The sequence below is a fragment of the Armigeres subalbatus genome, chromosome 2, assembly GCF_024139115.2.
Source record: "Armigeres subalbatus isolate Guangzhou_Male chromosome 2, GZ_Asu_2, whole genome shotgun sequence".
Taxonomy (NCBI): domain Eukaryota; kingdom Metazoa; phylum Arthropoda; class Insecta; order Diptera; family Culicidae; genus Armigeres; species Armigeres subalbatus.
In genome coordinates, this window is record NC_085140.1 from 175,411,651 (window position 1) to 175,424,893 (window position 13,243).

The following is a 13,243-nucleotide window of genomic DNA, read 5'->3' on the forward strand; positions in this document are numbered from 1 at the left end:
TTTTTGATTAATTTTGTTCAAAAAAAACTATTGAAAGAATTTTTGGTAAATTGAGAAAATTTTAATAATTTTAATTATTTTGAGAACTTGTTTTTAAAAATCCAGAATATTTCTCTAACTTTTTACATAGCAAATAAAGAATAAGTTTCATAATTTTGAAAATTCTAATGCGTGATAAAATCGGGGGTAGACAAAATCGCGGAGTGACAAAATCGGGTCAACACTGTATTGCAATATTGATTGAGAACAGAGAATCTCCAAAAACACTTTCTCAAATAGAAATCCTACTGCGTTAAAATTTTTAATTTTTAGAATTTTGTTTTCCTTCGATTCCGCATGTAACAAAACTTCCTAATCCTTCCTCTAATAACACAAACATAAAAATTAGCTGATTTCTTGTTTAGATTCGCTAGTATCATATTTTAGTATCAGTTCCTCCAATCGAAAAAAAACGGGAATCTGAAAATCGAATATGAATGGACAACCAGTATCTATTTCTTGTTCATTATTTTTCTCTGACAAAAATGTTTTGGATGCTTGAAGTAATAATATGCAATTGTTTATTACTCAATTTGACCGAATTTGTTACGTTATTTCGAATCTGAAGGTGATTGTGAGCAAGGCACATTTAATAACACTAGTCAATAGTGTGTTACTCCCTTTCACCATTCTCAGTGTACTTGAAAGATTTTTCTTCGCTGAATTCAGTCATGTATTCAGATTTTTTGTAACACGTCCAGTTTTTGAGAAAAACGGGTTTAAATTCACAAAACTACGTATTCTTATGGGAATTTGGTTTCTCTGTTCTGTAAAGCAGGTTTTCGGTTTATAACTTTGAGAAAGAGGTTTGAATTATCATCCAACCAACCATATGCATTCTGCAAGGTCCATTCTACAAAATTCAAACTTTATTCTAAAAGTGAGGAGCCGAAATTCAGCTTTGCAGGGGAGAGAAACCAAATTTCTATGAAAATACCTACTTTTGTGAATGAAATTCCGTTTTTCACAACAAATGAACGTGCCAAATGTAATCCAACTTCCCACATGCATTCTACAAGGCCCGTTCTAAAAAAATCAAACTTTATTCTTAAAATGAAGAGAAGAAATTCAGCTTTGCAGAGGAGAGAAACCAAATGTCTATAAAAATACGTACTTTTGTGAATGAAATTCCGTTTTTCACAACAAATGTACGTGCCAAACGAAATCCAACAACCCACATGCATTCCCACAACCCACAAGGCCCATTCTACAAAATTCAAACTTTATTTTAAAAGTGAGGAGACGTAATTCAGCTTTGCAGAGGAGAGAAACCAAATGTCTATGAAAATACGTACTTTCGTGAATTAAAATGCATTTATCTCAAAACTGGACGTGTTACAGAAAATCTGAATACGTTCCTGAATTCAGCGTAAAAACATCTATTGAGTACATTGAAAATGGTTGAAGGGAGCGAAAAAAAGTTCAATTTTGTTGGATAGTGTAATTGAATTTGAATGTCCTAATCAATACTTGAATGGTTATTATAATAAATTAAATCTTAAACTGCTTCTCCCATTTGCATAAACACTGATAAGGAATTGGGAAAATGAGAATGATTGAACATATTATCGGATGTAAAACTACAGAATTGAACGTGAACAGATATTTTGCGTGTTTTGGAAACCATTGTAGACAATAATCAAATTAAAGATAATTTATGTTCATTGCCAAAAAAAAGTGTATGCAACTCATTGCAACCTCAATTATAACCTTTTTCTTTAATTATGCAATCAAAGTTTTAGTATCTGCTTGGTATATCGGGTAATATTGTTAGTAGTTCAACATTAAACAATATAATAAAGTTCTTTGAAGCATAGCAAGCATTTTCCCACATAGAAATTTCTATTCGGCTTAGCGTTACCTATCTGAATCACGTTTCCGCACTCTTCATCAGTGTTTGAATAATTCACTCACCAACATTGATGCCGATACCGCGACGTACACCACAATGATGTCATCAGTACTAGGTGGGCAAAGGTTTGCGCCTTATTATTGAGCCGCAGAAATCGCGGCCAGCCGATTAGACTCAGTCTGATTCATGCGCTTGAGTCGTCGAGCCAAAACCGAGAATTGTAGCTCTCATTGAGAGCTGCTTCTGTCTGTGGGACAACCATTCGGCATACATCGCAAAAAAAAAGAATAGTTGAATCCAATTTCAAGATCAGCCAAAACGTGAGTTTACCTTATCAACAACCAAACAGGAATTTTATTTGGACCGAGAGATACGTTATTGCAAGGGTATTCAAAATAACCGAGTAACAGAATTGCTCAGTAGAAAACTAATCCATACTGGCTTGGCACCTAATGACCGTGAATTCTTATAAACCAATGTGAGATAATCAGCTGAGTGACTAAGTGATTAATAGTTCTACGGAAGAAATGACCATTGCGGTGAGCTGTGTCTTAATGAGTGTTTGTGTTTATGTGAACATGTTGTATGCTAAAAGGACTGTTAGGATATTTTGTCAGCAAGACATTCATACGGATAATATTAAATATTAATCATTCATTAGTAAGATAGGATGACATCAAAGAAGTTCTCTAATTTCCATGTTCAATTGTCTAATCATATGAGTGTGCAAATATTTTAAACATATATTATAAATGAAATGGAGGAAACGCATACCGTTTTATTCCGCTCTATCACTGGGGTTTCGTTAATTGTATCATCTGCTTGAAACCTGTAATTATTTTGGAAATTCGAAAACCGCTACATACCTATGTGCAATTCATTCCTCCGTAGACAATATATCGGTAACTATATCTTATCGCATGAGACGTTATCGGCTTCATGTAGTTAACTTGGGATGTAAAATAAGTATGATTGTTTAAAGTCTCGTAATTACTTTGCAAAACTTTTCATTTTTTAAATTTTATACTGGTTCTCTAGAAAAGTTTAAATAGGTATATGATTAATTTCATTTAGTCAGGAGTACACTATCATGTGCTTTCAATAGACAGATTTTTGCGAAAAACTGTAACGTTTTGTTCTATGGTAATAAATTATTGTGGTAATTCAGGGATTCATCGTATTTAGTCCTTTCTACCAATAACAGACTCTTGAAAGTTAAACAAAATTAATCTCGGAGTTACTATCCTATAGAGAAGCGATTCTCAAGCTTCTTGATGTGATACCCCTTAAGACTTTGGCAGTGCTTTTTTTTTTCCTCGTTTGTCGGGTGAAGATCACTGCGTCCAGATTTTAGGACTATTGTGATATACCCTTTTGCTGTGAAATACAAGTTATCTCAGTAACATGTTTGTCACTGAGATACCTTGGTATCGACTTAACTCAAGACCATCTATTATTGATGAATAGAGATCCTGAGTTACAGTATGTGACTCCCCCATTCTGGCGAGACTAGCTTTATGAAGCCAACCACGTCCTTGGGGGATAAGATCCATATGTCAGCAGGCCCTAAAAAGGGCTTGCTGAGAACTTTGAACCTACGTTGGGTGAGTGCACTGCAATAGCAGAGGATGTGTTCTGATGTTTCTCTCTCCTCGTCACAGAAGCGGCAATTTGAGGTTTGGATTGCTCCGATCTTTTGTAGATGGTATCTGCAGGGCAGTGTCCAGTTATTAGACCGGTGTAGATGTTGAGATCCCTTTGTTGAGACCTAATAGTTGTTGGGTTTTCTTGGGGTTAATCGTTACGAGCCTTTTGGATTGGCTCGTATGGGGAAGTGCATTCCAGTTTGATGTGATTTGACTGACCATATATTTGTTCAGTTCCATTTTTACAGAGCAGTCTGAGATCCCGCAGAAGGGCTCAGGGCCAATGAACCTTTCATTAGATCCATTCCTGGCTAGCTCATCAGCAATCTCGTTTCCCTCTAGACCCGTATGTCCTGGGATCCAATATAGGTAGACTCGATTGCGTATGGATAAGTTTTTCAAAGCCAGAATGCATTCCCACACTAGCTTTGAGTTACAAGTGTAGTTATTAAGCGACTTAAGTGCCGCTTGGCTGTCAGAGAAAATACATATTTTGCAAATCTATACTTTCTCCTCAGGCATAATAACACGCATTCTAATATTGCATATATTTCCGCCTGAAATACTGTGGGCCACTGTCCTAAGTGGACAGAAATTTTGTTGTAGGGCCATAGATTCCGGATCCTGTCAGATTATTCATTTTCGAACCATCTGTGAAGAGATTTATGGAGCCTGTTGGAACGCTGGGTCCACCTCCTTCCCACTCCTGGCGGGAAGGAATGAACACATCGTAAGGTAAGTCATAATTGACTACCGTTTCCATCCAGTCACTGCAAATTCCTATTGCGGGATTTATGGCAAATTCATTTAATATGCTGAGGTGACCCGTAAGGTCTCCCGACGGCAGTGTTTTTGTTCTCTTTAACCTTAGGGCACTGTTTTCCGCTTCCAGCGTTATGAATTGATCTAACCGGGGCAGGTGAAGCATTGCGTCTAGGGCCAAAGTGGGTGTACTACGAACTGCACCAGTGATGGCTATGCAAGCGGTGCGTTGGATTTTGTTGAGCTTAGCCCTTGCAGCAGCCTCATTAGTTTTAGGCCACCAGACAAGGGAAGCGTAAGTTGTCCTGGGACGGACAATGGTTTTATATATCCACATGATCATACTTGGTTTTAGGCCCCATCTTTTACCAAGGGTTTTGAACAAACCCAAAGTGTATTGAGACCTTTCTGCACAACTGATTGGAGATGAGAGTTCCAATTAAGCTTTGCGTCGAGTATGACACCTAGATATTTTACTTCACTTGAATAAACTAATTGTGTTTGATTCAAGAAAAGGGTTTCAGTTGTACCTTTCTCCGTTTGGTGAAAGGGATAATGGAAGTTTTGTAGGATTTATGCCTAGTTGATACTTTTGACACCAGGAAAAGTGTGATTTAGGGCAGATTGCATTGTTTCCACGATAACACTTTCGAATTTGCCTCGTACAATAATGACAACGTCATCAGCATATCCAACCACTTCGAAGCCTCTTCTCTCTAAGCTGTCTAGAAGCTCATCCACCACCAGTGACCACAACAAAGGAGAAAGCACTCCGCCTTGCGGACACCCCTTGTTGCTTTAACAGTGATGTATGAACCGCTAAGCTCAGAGGAGATTTTCCGATTAGCTAGCATAGCATGTACCCAGGTAACAATGCATGGGTCGAATTTTCTCCTCAACATTGCTGACCCTATAGACGAATAAGAAGCGTTATCGAAGGCGCCCTCAATATCAAGAAATGCTACAAGAGCAATTTCTTTTGCTTTAAGTGTTTTTCGATTTTTGAACTACCGTATGTAGTGCAGAGATCGTAGATTTTCCACTTTGATAAGCGAATTGGTTTTTGACAAAGGCATTGCTTTCATAAATTTGTGATTTATGTACTCGCATAGTACCTTTTCCATAATTTTGAGCATTACAGAGGATAAACTTATCGGCCTGAATGCTTTGGGGTTGGTTTTATCTCTCTTGCCTGCCTTCGGAATGAAGACAGCCCGGATTTGACGCCAATCGTTAGGTATGTGCCCCAAAATCAGACTCGCCTTAAAAATCTCAACCAAGGGTGGAACCAGCGTTTTCTCCTCTTTTTGGATCAACGCTGGGAATATTCCATCCATGCCAGGAGACTTAAATGGCTCGAAAGATCTCACAGCCCTCTCAACCCTGGCCCGAGTGAAAGCTTCCTTTGCAACCTTTATTGCGTCTTTTTTTAGATCCAGAAACCCATGATTGGATCTCTTGTGGATCTGAGACAGCAATTCCAGTGCCTTGGTCGCCGATGCTCGACTCAGGGATTGAATCAGGGAAGTGGATCTTTAACAATTCGCTCAGTGTATCGCTAGGCTCTACAGTGAGCGAACCATCCGTCTTTCGGAGGCTACCCACACCATTGGAGTGGTCTTTTGAAAGAGTTTTTTGGAGTCTGGCTACTACGGGTGTATTCTCTATGCTTTCACACATTAGAATCCACGATTTCCGTTTGGCTGACCTTATTTCTTTGTTGTAGTTCGTCAGGGCCTTTCTGTATAGGCTCCAATCGCCGGTTCGCTTAGCACGGTTGAACTCCCTACGCGCAGTTTTCCTAAGCTTCTCAAGAGTTTTATTCCACCATGCGTTCCATGGTGGAACTAGTTGATTTAGTTGGACAGCTCTCTTGGTAGGCGTTAAGGATTTTGTTTTTAATGGATTTGGACGCATCTTCCAATTGTGTTATGGACTTGATGTGACTTTCTATGATGTACTCTTCGGATCGTAGGATAGCTGAGTAGGATTCCCAATCAGTTTTCTTAGGATCTTAAAACGTTTTTTCCATCGTTAGACCCCCTTCCCATTCGAAGATGATGTGTTTATGGTCTGACATTGATATTTCTTCAGAAACATGCCAGTTTTTTATTTTATCAGAGATAGACCGACTACATAGAGTCAAGTCCAAAACTTCCTGACGAATGGAGTTTTCAAACGTTGGCTTGTCACCAACATTACAAATGTCAATGTTCTTGGAAGAGAGAAACTGTAACAGGTACTCACCTCTGGTGTTTATATTGGTACTTCCCCATACGGTGTGATGTGCATTTGCGTCGCACCCTATGACGAAGGGGATGTTGTGTCGGTGGTTGTAGGCTACGAGCGCAGCTATTTCTGGAGGAGGGATTTCGTCCACGTCACCTGGGAAGTGGCAGTGCTTGAGGTAACCCCTAAGATTTTTTGCCTGAAATTCGAACTTTAGCCGAAATTTTGGTTTTATTACCAAAATTTGTTATCATGGAGGATGATTTTTTTTTGTTTTTACAATATTCCAAAACCGCGTTCAAAATATTATTTTTATTAATTCAAAAATTAATTTGAAACCAACAAGAAAAGTTTTTGTTTCAACAATATTTTTCTTAAATAATAAAAAAAATAAAACATTGTGGCCAAAAATTTTATTTTTATATTTAAAAAAAGTTCTCGTTAAATTAAGAAATTTGTATGTTTAGTTACAATTTAAATCATATGTAAACCCACAATCACTATCACGCAGAAAAATATTTTTTTAACTCATAATATTATGTATAAAAAATTATTGATTTCCGGCTAATAATTTTATTTGTTGATACAATAAATCATATTTGATTAGACGAAAAATATTATAATACCTACAATATTCCAAAACAGCATTCAAAATAAAAATGGTTGAATTTACAATATATTTTATTGTTTGCATAAATATTATTTTTAAACCGAAAAGAAAAGTTTTGGTTTTTAACAATACGTTTCTTAAATTCAATAAAATAAAATATTGTAATCAAACTTTTATTCTGAATGTTATTATAATTTATTTTATATTTGGTTAAACTTCGTGCGATAAATAAAACCACAAAAAATATATTTGCTATGTTTTCCAAATGTCAATTTCACAAAATAATGTAAATTCCTTAAAAGAAACTTGTTCCACTGGGATTTATATCCGTTGTTATTGAATTTCTATTCTGTCTATTAGATTCGTTTTTTTTCTTTAGTTTTATGCTGTCCAGTGTGTGCTTAAATTAAATTAGATGCGTCCATCTCCAGGGGGCTCCCAGTGAGCTTCTTGGATTGGGAAGTGGAGGGCAATTAAAAAAAAATTATACTATGCGAAATCAATTAGCCTATTTCTAATATTGTATTGCGCGCAAAAATGTTTGCGGTTACTTTTAAATGCAATTAAACATAACCGCCAGATAGTAACTTAAAAAGGAACCTGCAGGATAAAGGCACCTTTAATTTTGGATGATTTTTTTTAAAAATTTGCAGGCCATGTGGAGGAGGATGTTGGTCAATGAAGATTACGCGGTGGAAAACTATTAGCAGATCATTTCATTTGATGCCTGTTAAGATGTGCAATAATCTGCTGATACTTAAGTGCTTTCTAGGCAATAGCAATATGTACACTTTGAATCTTGCAGTTTGTTTTGAGATGCTTATCTGTCTGTGACACTAGGCAGCCACTCAACTAGAATTTAAACAGAATGAATCATGAAGGTTCTTTTTACATTGTAACATCCAAATGAGTGTTAAAATGGACTTTATATATCTCTTTGAGTCTTACATTTATTATGATACATTATCTCGAATTGCAGTAGAAACAACAATAAAAATATTTGAATCAAATATGTTTTAGTTTGGATTTTAAAAATAGTGAAAATGAGTTTAATTTTTTTTCAATAATTTTATTTTTTAGTTCAAAAAGTTATAGTTATAGTTATTAGTTATAGTTATATTCAATTGTATTAAAAAAGTCGTCAATTTATTGAAAGGCATAATACTAAAGTTACGGAAGCGAAAGTATAATTTCTCATTACCATTTATGATCTAATTTAGAAAATTGGGAAAGATTGTAGGCGCTTGTCAAATCACGAAAGATTACACTGCGGCAAACTATTTTCAGATTATTTTATATGATGCATGTGAAAATGTAGGATATTCGGCTGATACTTGGCAATGGTAATGCATAATAAGTCCAATTTAAAACATTATGTTTGTTCTGAGTTGCTTTCCTGTTTTGTGACACTAGTTAGCAACTCCAACTACAGTTCTATAGAACATTAAGCAAAATGTAATCATGAAAGCTGTTGGCTTCCAAGTATACCACCTAAATGAGTATTATAATTTATCTCATAAACCTCATTTGAGTTTTACATATAATGGTCATTATAACATATTATCTGAAATTGCAAAAACAATCAGTTGATTTTTATAAATTTGTTGAAATACGATATTTTATTAAATCTAAACTATATTTATTTACTCTGAATTGCAGCAGTAGAAACAACTATAAAAATATTTGAATCAATAATACCATAGTTTTGATTTTTAAATTAAAATATTCGAGTTTAAAACTTATTTCAACAATTTTGTTTTTTAGTTCAAAACGGTAACTTTTCTCTGCGTGTTCGAAATTAAATCAACAAGCGTCAAAAATAAATCGACATTTAATGCACGCTGCTTGGGAATGTTCGCGTGTACACTAGAGTCGGTTTTTACTATAGACACTATAGGCACAGACAAACAGACGTAACAGCTAGAACAATTTGTTTCAAAATCCATCGCCCAGTTATTTTACCACCACCTAACGTGCATGTTGTACGAAACAAAGTTTAGTACGACAATGTCAACAGAAGGCGCTAGTGTGAGATGTCAAATACAAAGGTATACGATGCGCGTGCCCCTGGATGTGAAACTCGCAAGCAGTTGAATTTAAAACGACCGTTGAGCTCATGGTCTAAGGGAATTTCCTCAGTGTTACGTCTGTTTGTCTGTGCTATAGGTTCCATAGACGAGCTGAGGCGAAGGCGAGTGTAGCCAAACGAACTGTCAGTTAGTGTAGCCAAACGAGCATGACGTCACGATTGTAATCCAAGCAACGGAGCGTGTGACGTCAAATTCACGTGGTACACTGTGAAAAAGTGGAAAAACACACTTAATCGAAATTACCCAACCGTTCCTGCGCTCGTCTATGGAACCTATAGTGTCTATAGTTTTTACGCCCAACACGCGTAATCAAAGATCTGTCGACATGTTTCAAAGGTGGTACTATTGTCGCGCTTAACTTTTTCTAGACTCTTGCGGCGGTCTTACTCTCGCAGGCTCGACTGCGAAGGTAGACGTCAAGATAGCCGCCGGGTTAAAAGATAGGGAGAATTTTCCCTCTCAAAACAAAACCACGTGCTTTTCGCCAAATGACAGCAGTGTTCGATTGTATTAGTGAGAGGCAACCGGAGTCACTGAGTACATGGAGAGTGTTTATCATGACAAGTGCATACGGTGGGTAAGATTTTTATTGACTCTGTCGTGTTTAGTGACTGTTGCGATTACCTGAGAAGCAGCCAGCAGGAAGCCGCAGTATTCTATATTTTCTCGAGATGCATAATACCTCTATATATCATGAACAATAGGATGTGTTCTTAACATAAGTTCTTATAGCCATCCAAAAAAATCCTAGGGTAAGGCCGCGTAAATGTTGTATAAACTCTATATGGCACCAATAATTTGGATTCTACACACTTGAACTGACATTGATTCGATGCGTTTGCTAGTTTGGAATCAAACGTGAATATCATTTTGTCAAGTAAAATATACTTACAGATTATCATTTGATCGAAAGTTCTCTATTTGAAACTTAAAGCACCCTCTGCCACTCTGGTAAAAGGATGTAAGGACGGAAAGAACGGACTATAGGGCCTGCGAATTGTCGAACCGTTCATATCATATCATACCACGTATGAGCAACCGCCAGTCGGAGAGATTGCATCGTCTATAGACCGCCCATCCATGGCGAGCAGTGCATCGTCGGATGTACCACCAATAGTGGTTTCCCATGGAGACTTAATCGCTTATCTGTACCGTTACTAGGGAGAGAAGGAATAAGTACCACGGAGTCGGATATTTTAATTTGCCTTCCTTTTTCAGGGCTCTTTCACCCTTGATACCTTGGTACCTTGGTACATTTATGCTTATTCGTAGGAGAGAATGTTCCCAAGCCGACCCCCTAAATAGCAGAGGCCAGAGGCCGAAAAATGATTTTTTGGCCAAGTTTCGTAGTCTATATCATAGCGGGGACATATACGACGGATTTCCATCCATGTGGGCAATTAACTTTGTACTAGCTATTAATATCGAACATACACACTCAGTTCCGCTCGGCATTTTTTCATTCTTTTGCCGAGATCCGCACAGCCGAGTGCTCGGTTCCTGACTTTCTGCTGATATCTCAGCGGAAAAAGTAATTTGTTTACTGCGGCACTCGAAGAAGCCGCCGTAATCATACGTCCATTCAGCTGATATTTCAGCAAACGAACTTAAACCGAGAATTGCACAGCCGAGATCGGTGAAAAAATTTAAGTGTGTAGATTCAAGTTATGCTGAAGATGATTACCTCCATTTTTCCAATATCTACAAAAAATGTAGGCAATTATTTTGTGTAAATATACATAACTAATGTTGTTATAATTTTGATATGAAATAAAACTGGCCGAAAAAACATTTTTATCAAATTATCTAGTTATAACACACGTTGTTTTAACTAACAACCATTGATAGAATTGAGTTATAATTTTGTTATGCATTGCTGATCGCGGTAGCGTACCAGATTTTTATACGTGATGAAGGCAATTACCTTGAAAGTAGATTTTTTTACAGGATAATTATATCAACGTTTGTTACAATGTTGATATGACAATTGTGTTACGGCTAGAGCGATTTTTGATATACTTTTTGTTATTTTAACAAATAACTAGCCAAATTATAACACATTTTGTTAAAATATTTTTCTGAAATAAATAACTCCCCTTGTTATAATTTTGTTATGCATTATTGATCGGGTTAGCACGATTGGCGTCTACAGAAGAAGGGCTTACCTCCAGCTTTATGTACCAGTGGTAAATACTCATGAATCGGAGATTGAGGGTTTTGTTCGAGCAGTTTCTCGAAGTTGTCAATGACCAATGGATTGAGAGCATCACAGCGGATGAGGAACCGGAGCGATGATTCCGCGAAACGATTTCAGTGGCAGTACCGCGAGTACTTCCAGGCTCATCGTATGAGTCGAATAATTCATACAACCTAACGCGATACGGAGACAGCGGTATACTGAATCCGTTGAAGATTCAGCATGTGTGTTTTAGCCGCGGACTGGAAGCAAAAACTACCGTATTCGAGGACCGACAAAATGGTTGTTCGATACAACGTCATAAGATCTTCGGGATGCGCTCCCCACCATGTTCCGGTTATTGATCGCATGAAGTTGATCCGTTTCTGGCATTTTTATGTCAGATACACAATGTGCTTCCCGAAGATGCATTTCGAGTCGAACCGGACCCCGAGATATTTAGAAGCCATGCTACCGTGCTGTGCCCTTATTCCGTTCACCTAAGACAATGCACTTTGTCTAAGAGCCCAAAAAAAAAGCCGTTCAACATTTTCAAGCTGAAATTACGTTATATAGTGGCATTTCCGTTGTACAATGATGGATAAAATATGTTGAGACTTGTTCATAAACTTACGTTCTAATAGTGGATACAAATAAGAGAAATTATATGATCCTAATTCCAATCATCTAAAAAGGCATTGGTTCTAATTCCGTTCATTCGCGTTCCTAATTCCAATCACCCGAAAAACATTTCATTTCATGGAAATAGTAGTATCGTTATTTTTTTTTTTAAACAAATTCAACTTTTATTATTATTAAAAATACATTTCAAACAAAGTTTTAAATGTAATTTTCTTACAAATTTTAAAGAACCTTTAGTTTCCTTGGTTGTTTCTTCATTTTCTGTTTTAACTCCTTCTTTCTTTGCTTTTCCTCCCTTTTCTTTTGTTTTTCCATTTCTGCATCCTGTTTTGCCATCTCATGTTTCTCCACATACAAACGATAAGCATGACTGGTGGCCACAGAGGGTGGAGAAGTTTTCGTCGGATGACGTTTAGCACGTTTAGTTGAAGTAGTCAGTGATGTGACGGGAGTGCGAAATGAATACTCAAATTCGTTTCGTGGTTCACAATTCTCTTTCTCTGCGTCAAGTTCCATCGAAGTTTCTGAAGAACCTCGTGCCTGGTTGGTTTCTGAAATAGCCGAAATTTTTATGAAAATATATAAAATACATAATATAATGCTATTTCACGCATACATACCTTCAACTAACCCCTCGTCGAATCCATGAAATACGGGCTCTACCAGTTCGGGATACGATATGTTTGCCTTAGACTTATTCCACACTTGATATACATTTGTATCAAAAACTGCTCCGTGCCACTCTCCGATCGAACGACAGCTTTGAAATACGCTCAACTGATCAGCCGTTAAAAATGATTCCAGACGACTCACAAAGGATTGTTCAACTGCAACCGCTGGCGAAGAGATTGTTGGCAATGTGGTCTCCGCTGCAATAACTGGTTCCATAACTTGGGTTGGTGCTTGGTGGTATGACATCAAGTCCTCCAATTAAAGATGAATAGTTGACAGCTTCTGGATCAAATTGATATAGGCCACAACGCCTAAAGCCGTTAATCAAGATCGATGGCAAGTTAGTCATACGATCTACAGCACTTTTTAAAAGTGGTGCGATTTCTTTTCTCGGTAACATTTCTCCATTATTACTAATCCTCCATTCTACCAAAACTTGATTCCAATAACTCTTGAGTGGACGGAAGAAGCTCACGTCTAGTGGTTGAGTTACTTGAGTAGAATTGGGCGGAAGACAGATAAGAA

The 13,243-nt window shown here is 37.1% G+C and overlaps 1 protein-coding gene across 3 annotated transcripts in view; it reads left to right on the plus strand.

Moving 5' to 3' along the window:
- LOC134211251 (protein ABHD1) overlaps positions 1-13,243 on the plus strand; it is a 43,535-nt gene that overhangs the window by 6,459 nt on the left and 23,833 nt on the right. The window contains exon 1 of one of the 3 annotated variants that reach the window (XM_062687956.1): positions 2,059-2,211. The exons of 1 other annotated variant lie outside the window; for it this stretch is intronic. The gene's annotated coding sequence lies outside the window, so the exon portion shown is untranslated. Of the gene's footprint in view, positions 1-2,058; positions 2,278-13,243 lie in introns of those variants that run through there. One more of the 3 variants, XM_062687958.1, reaches the window with a different exon arrangement.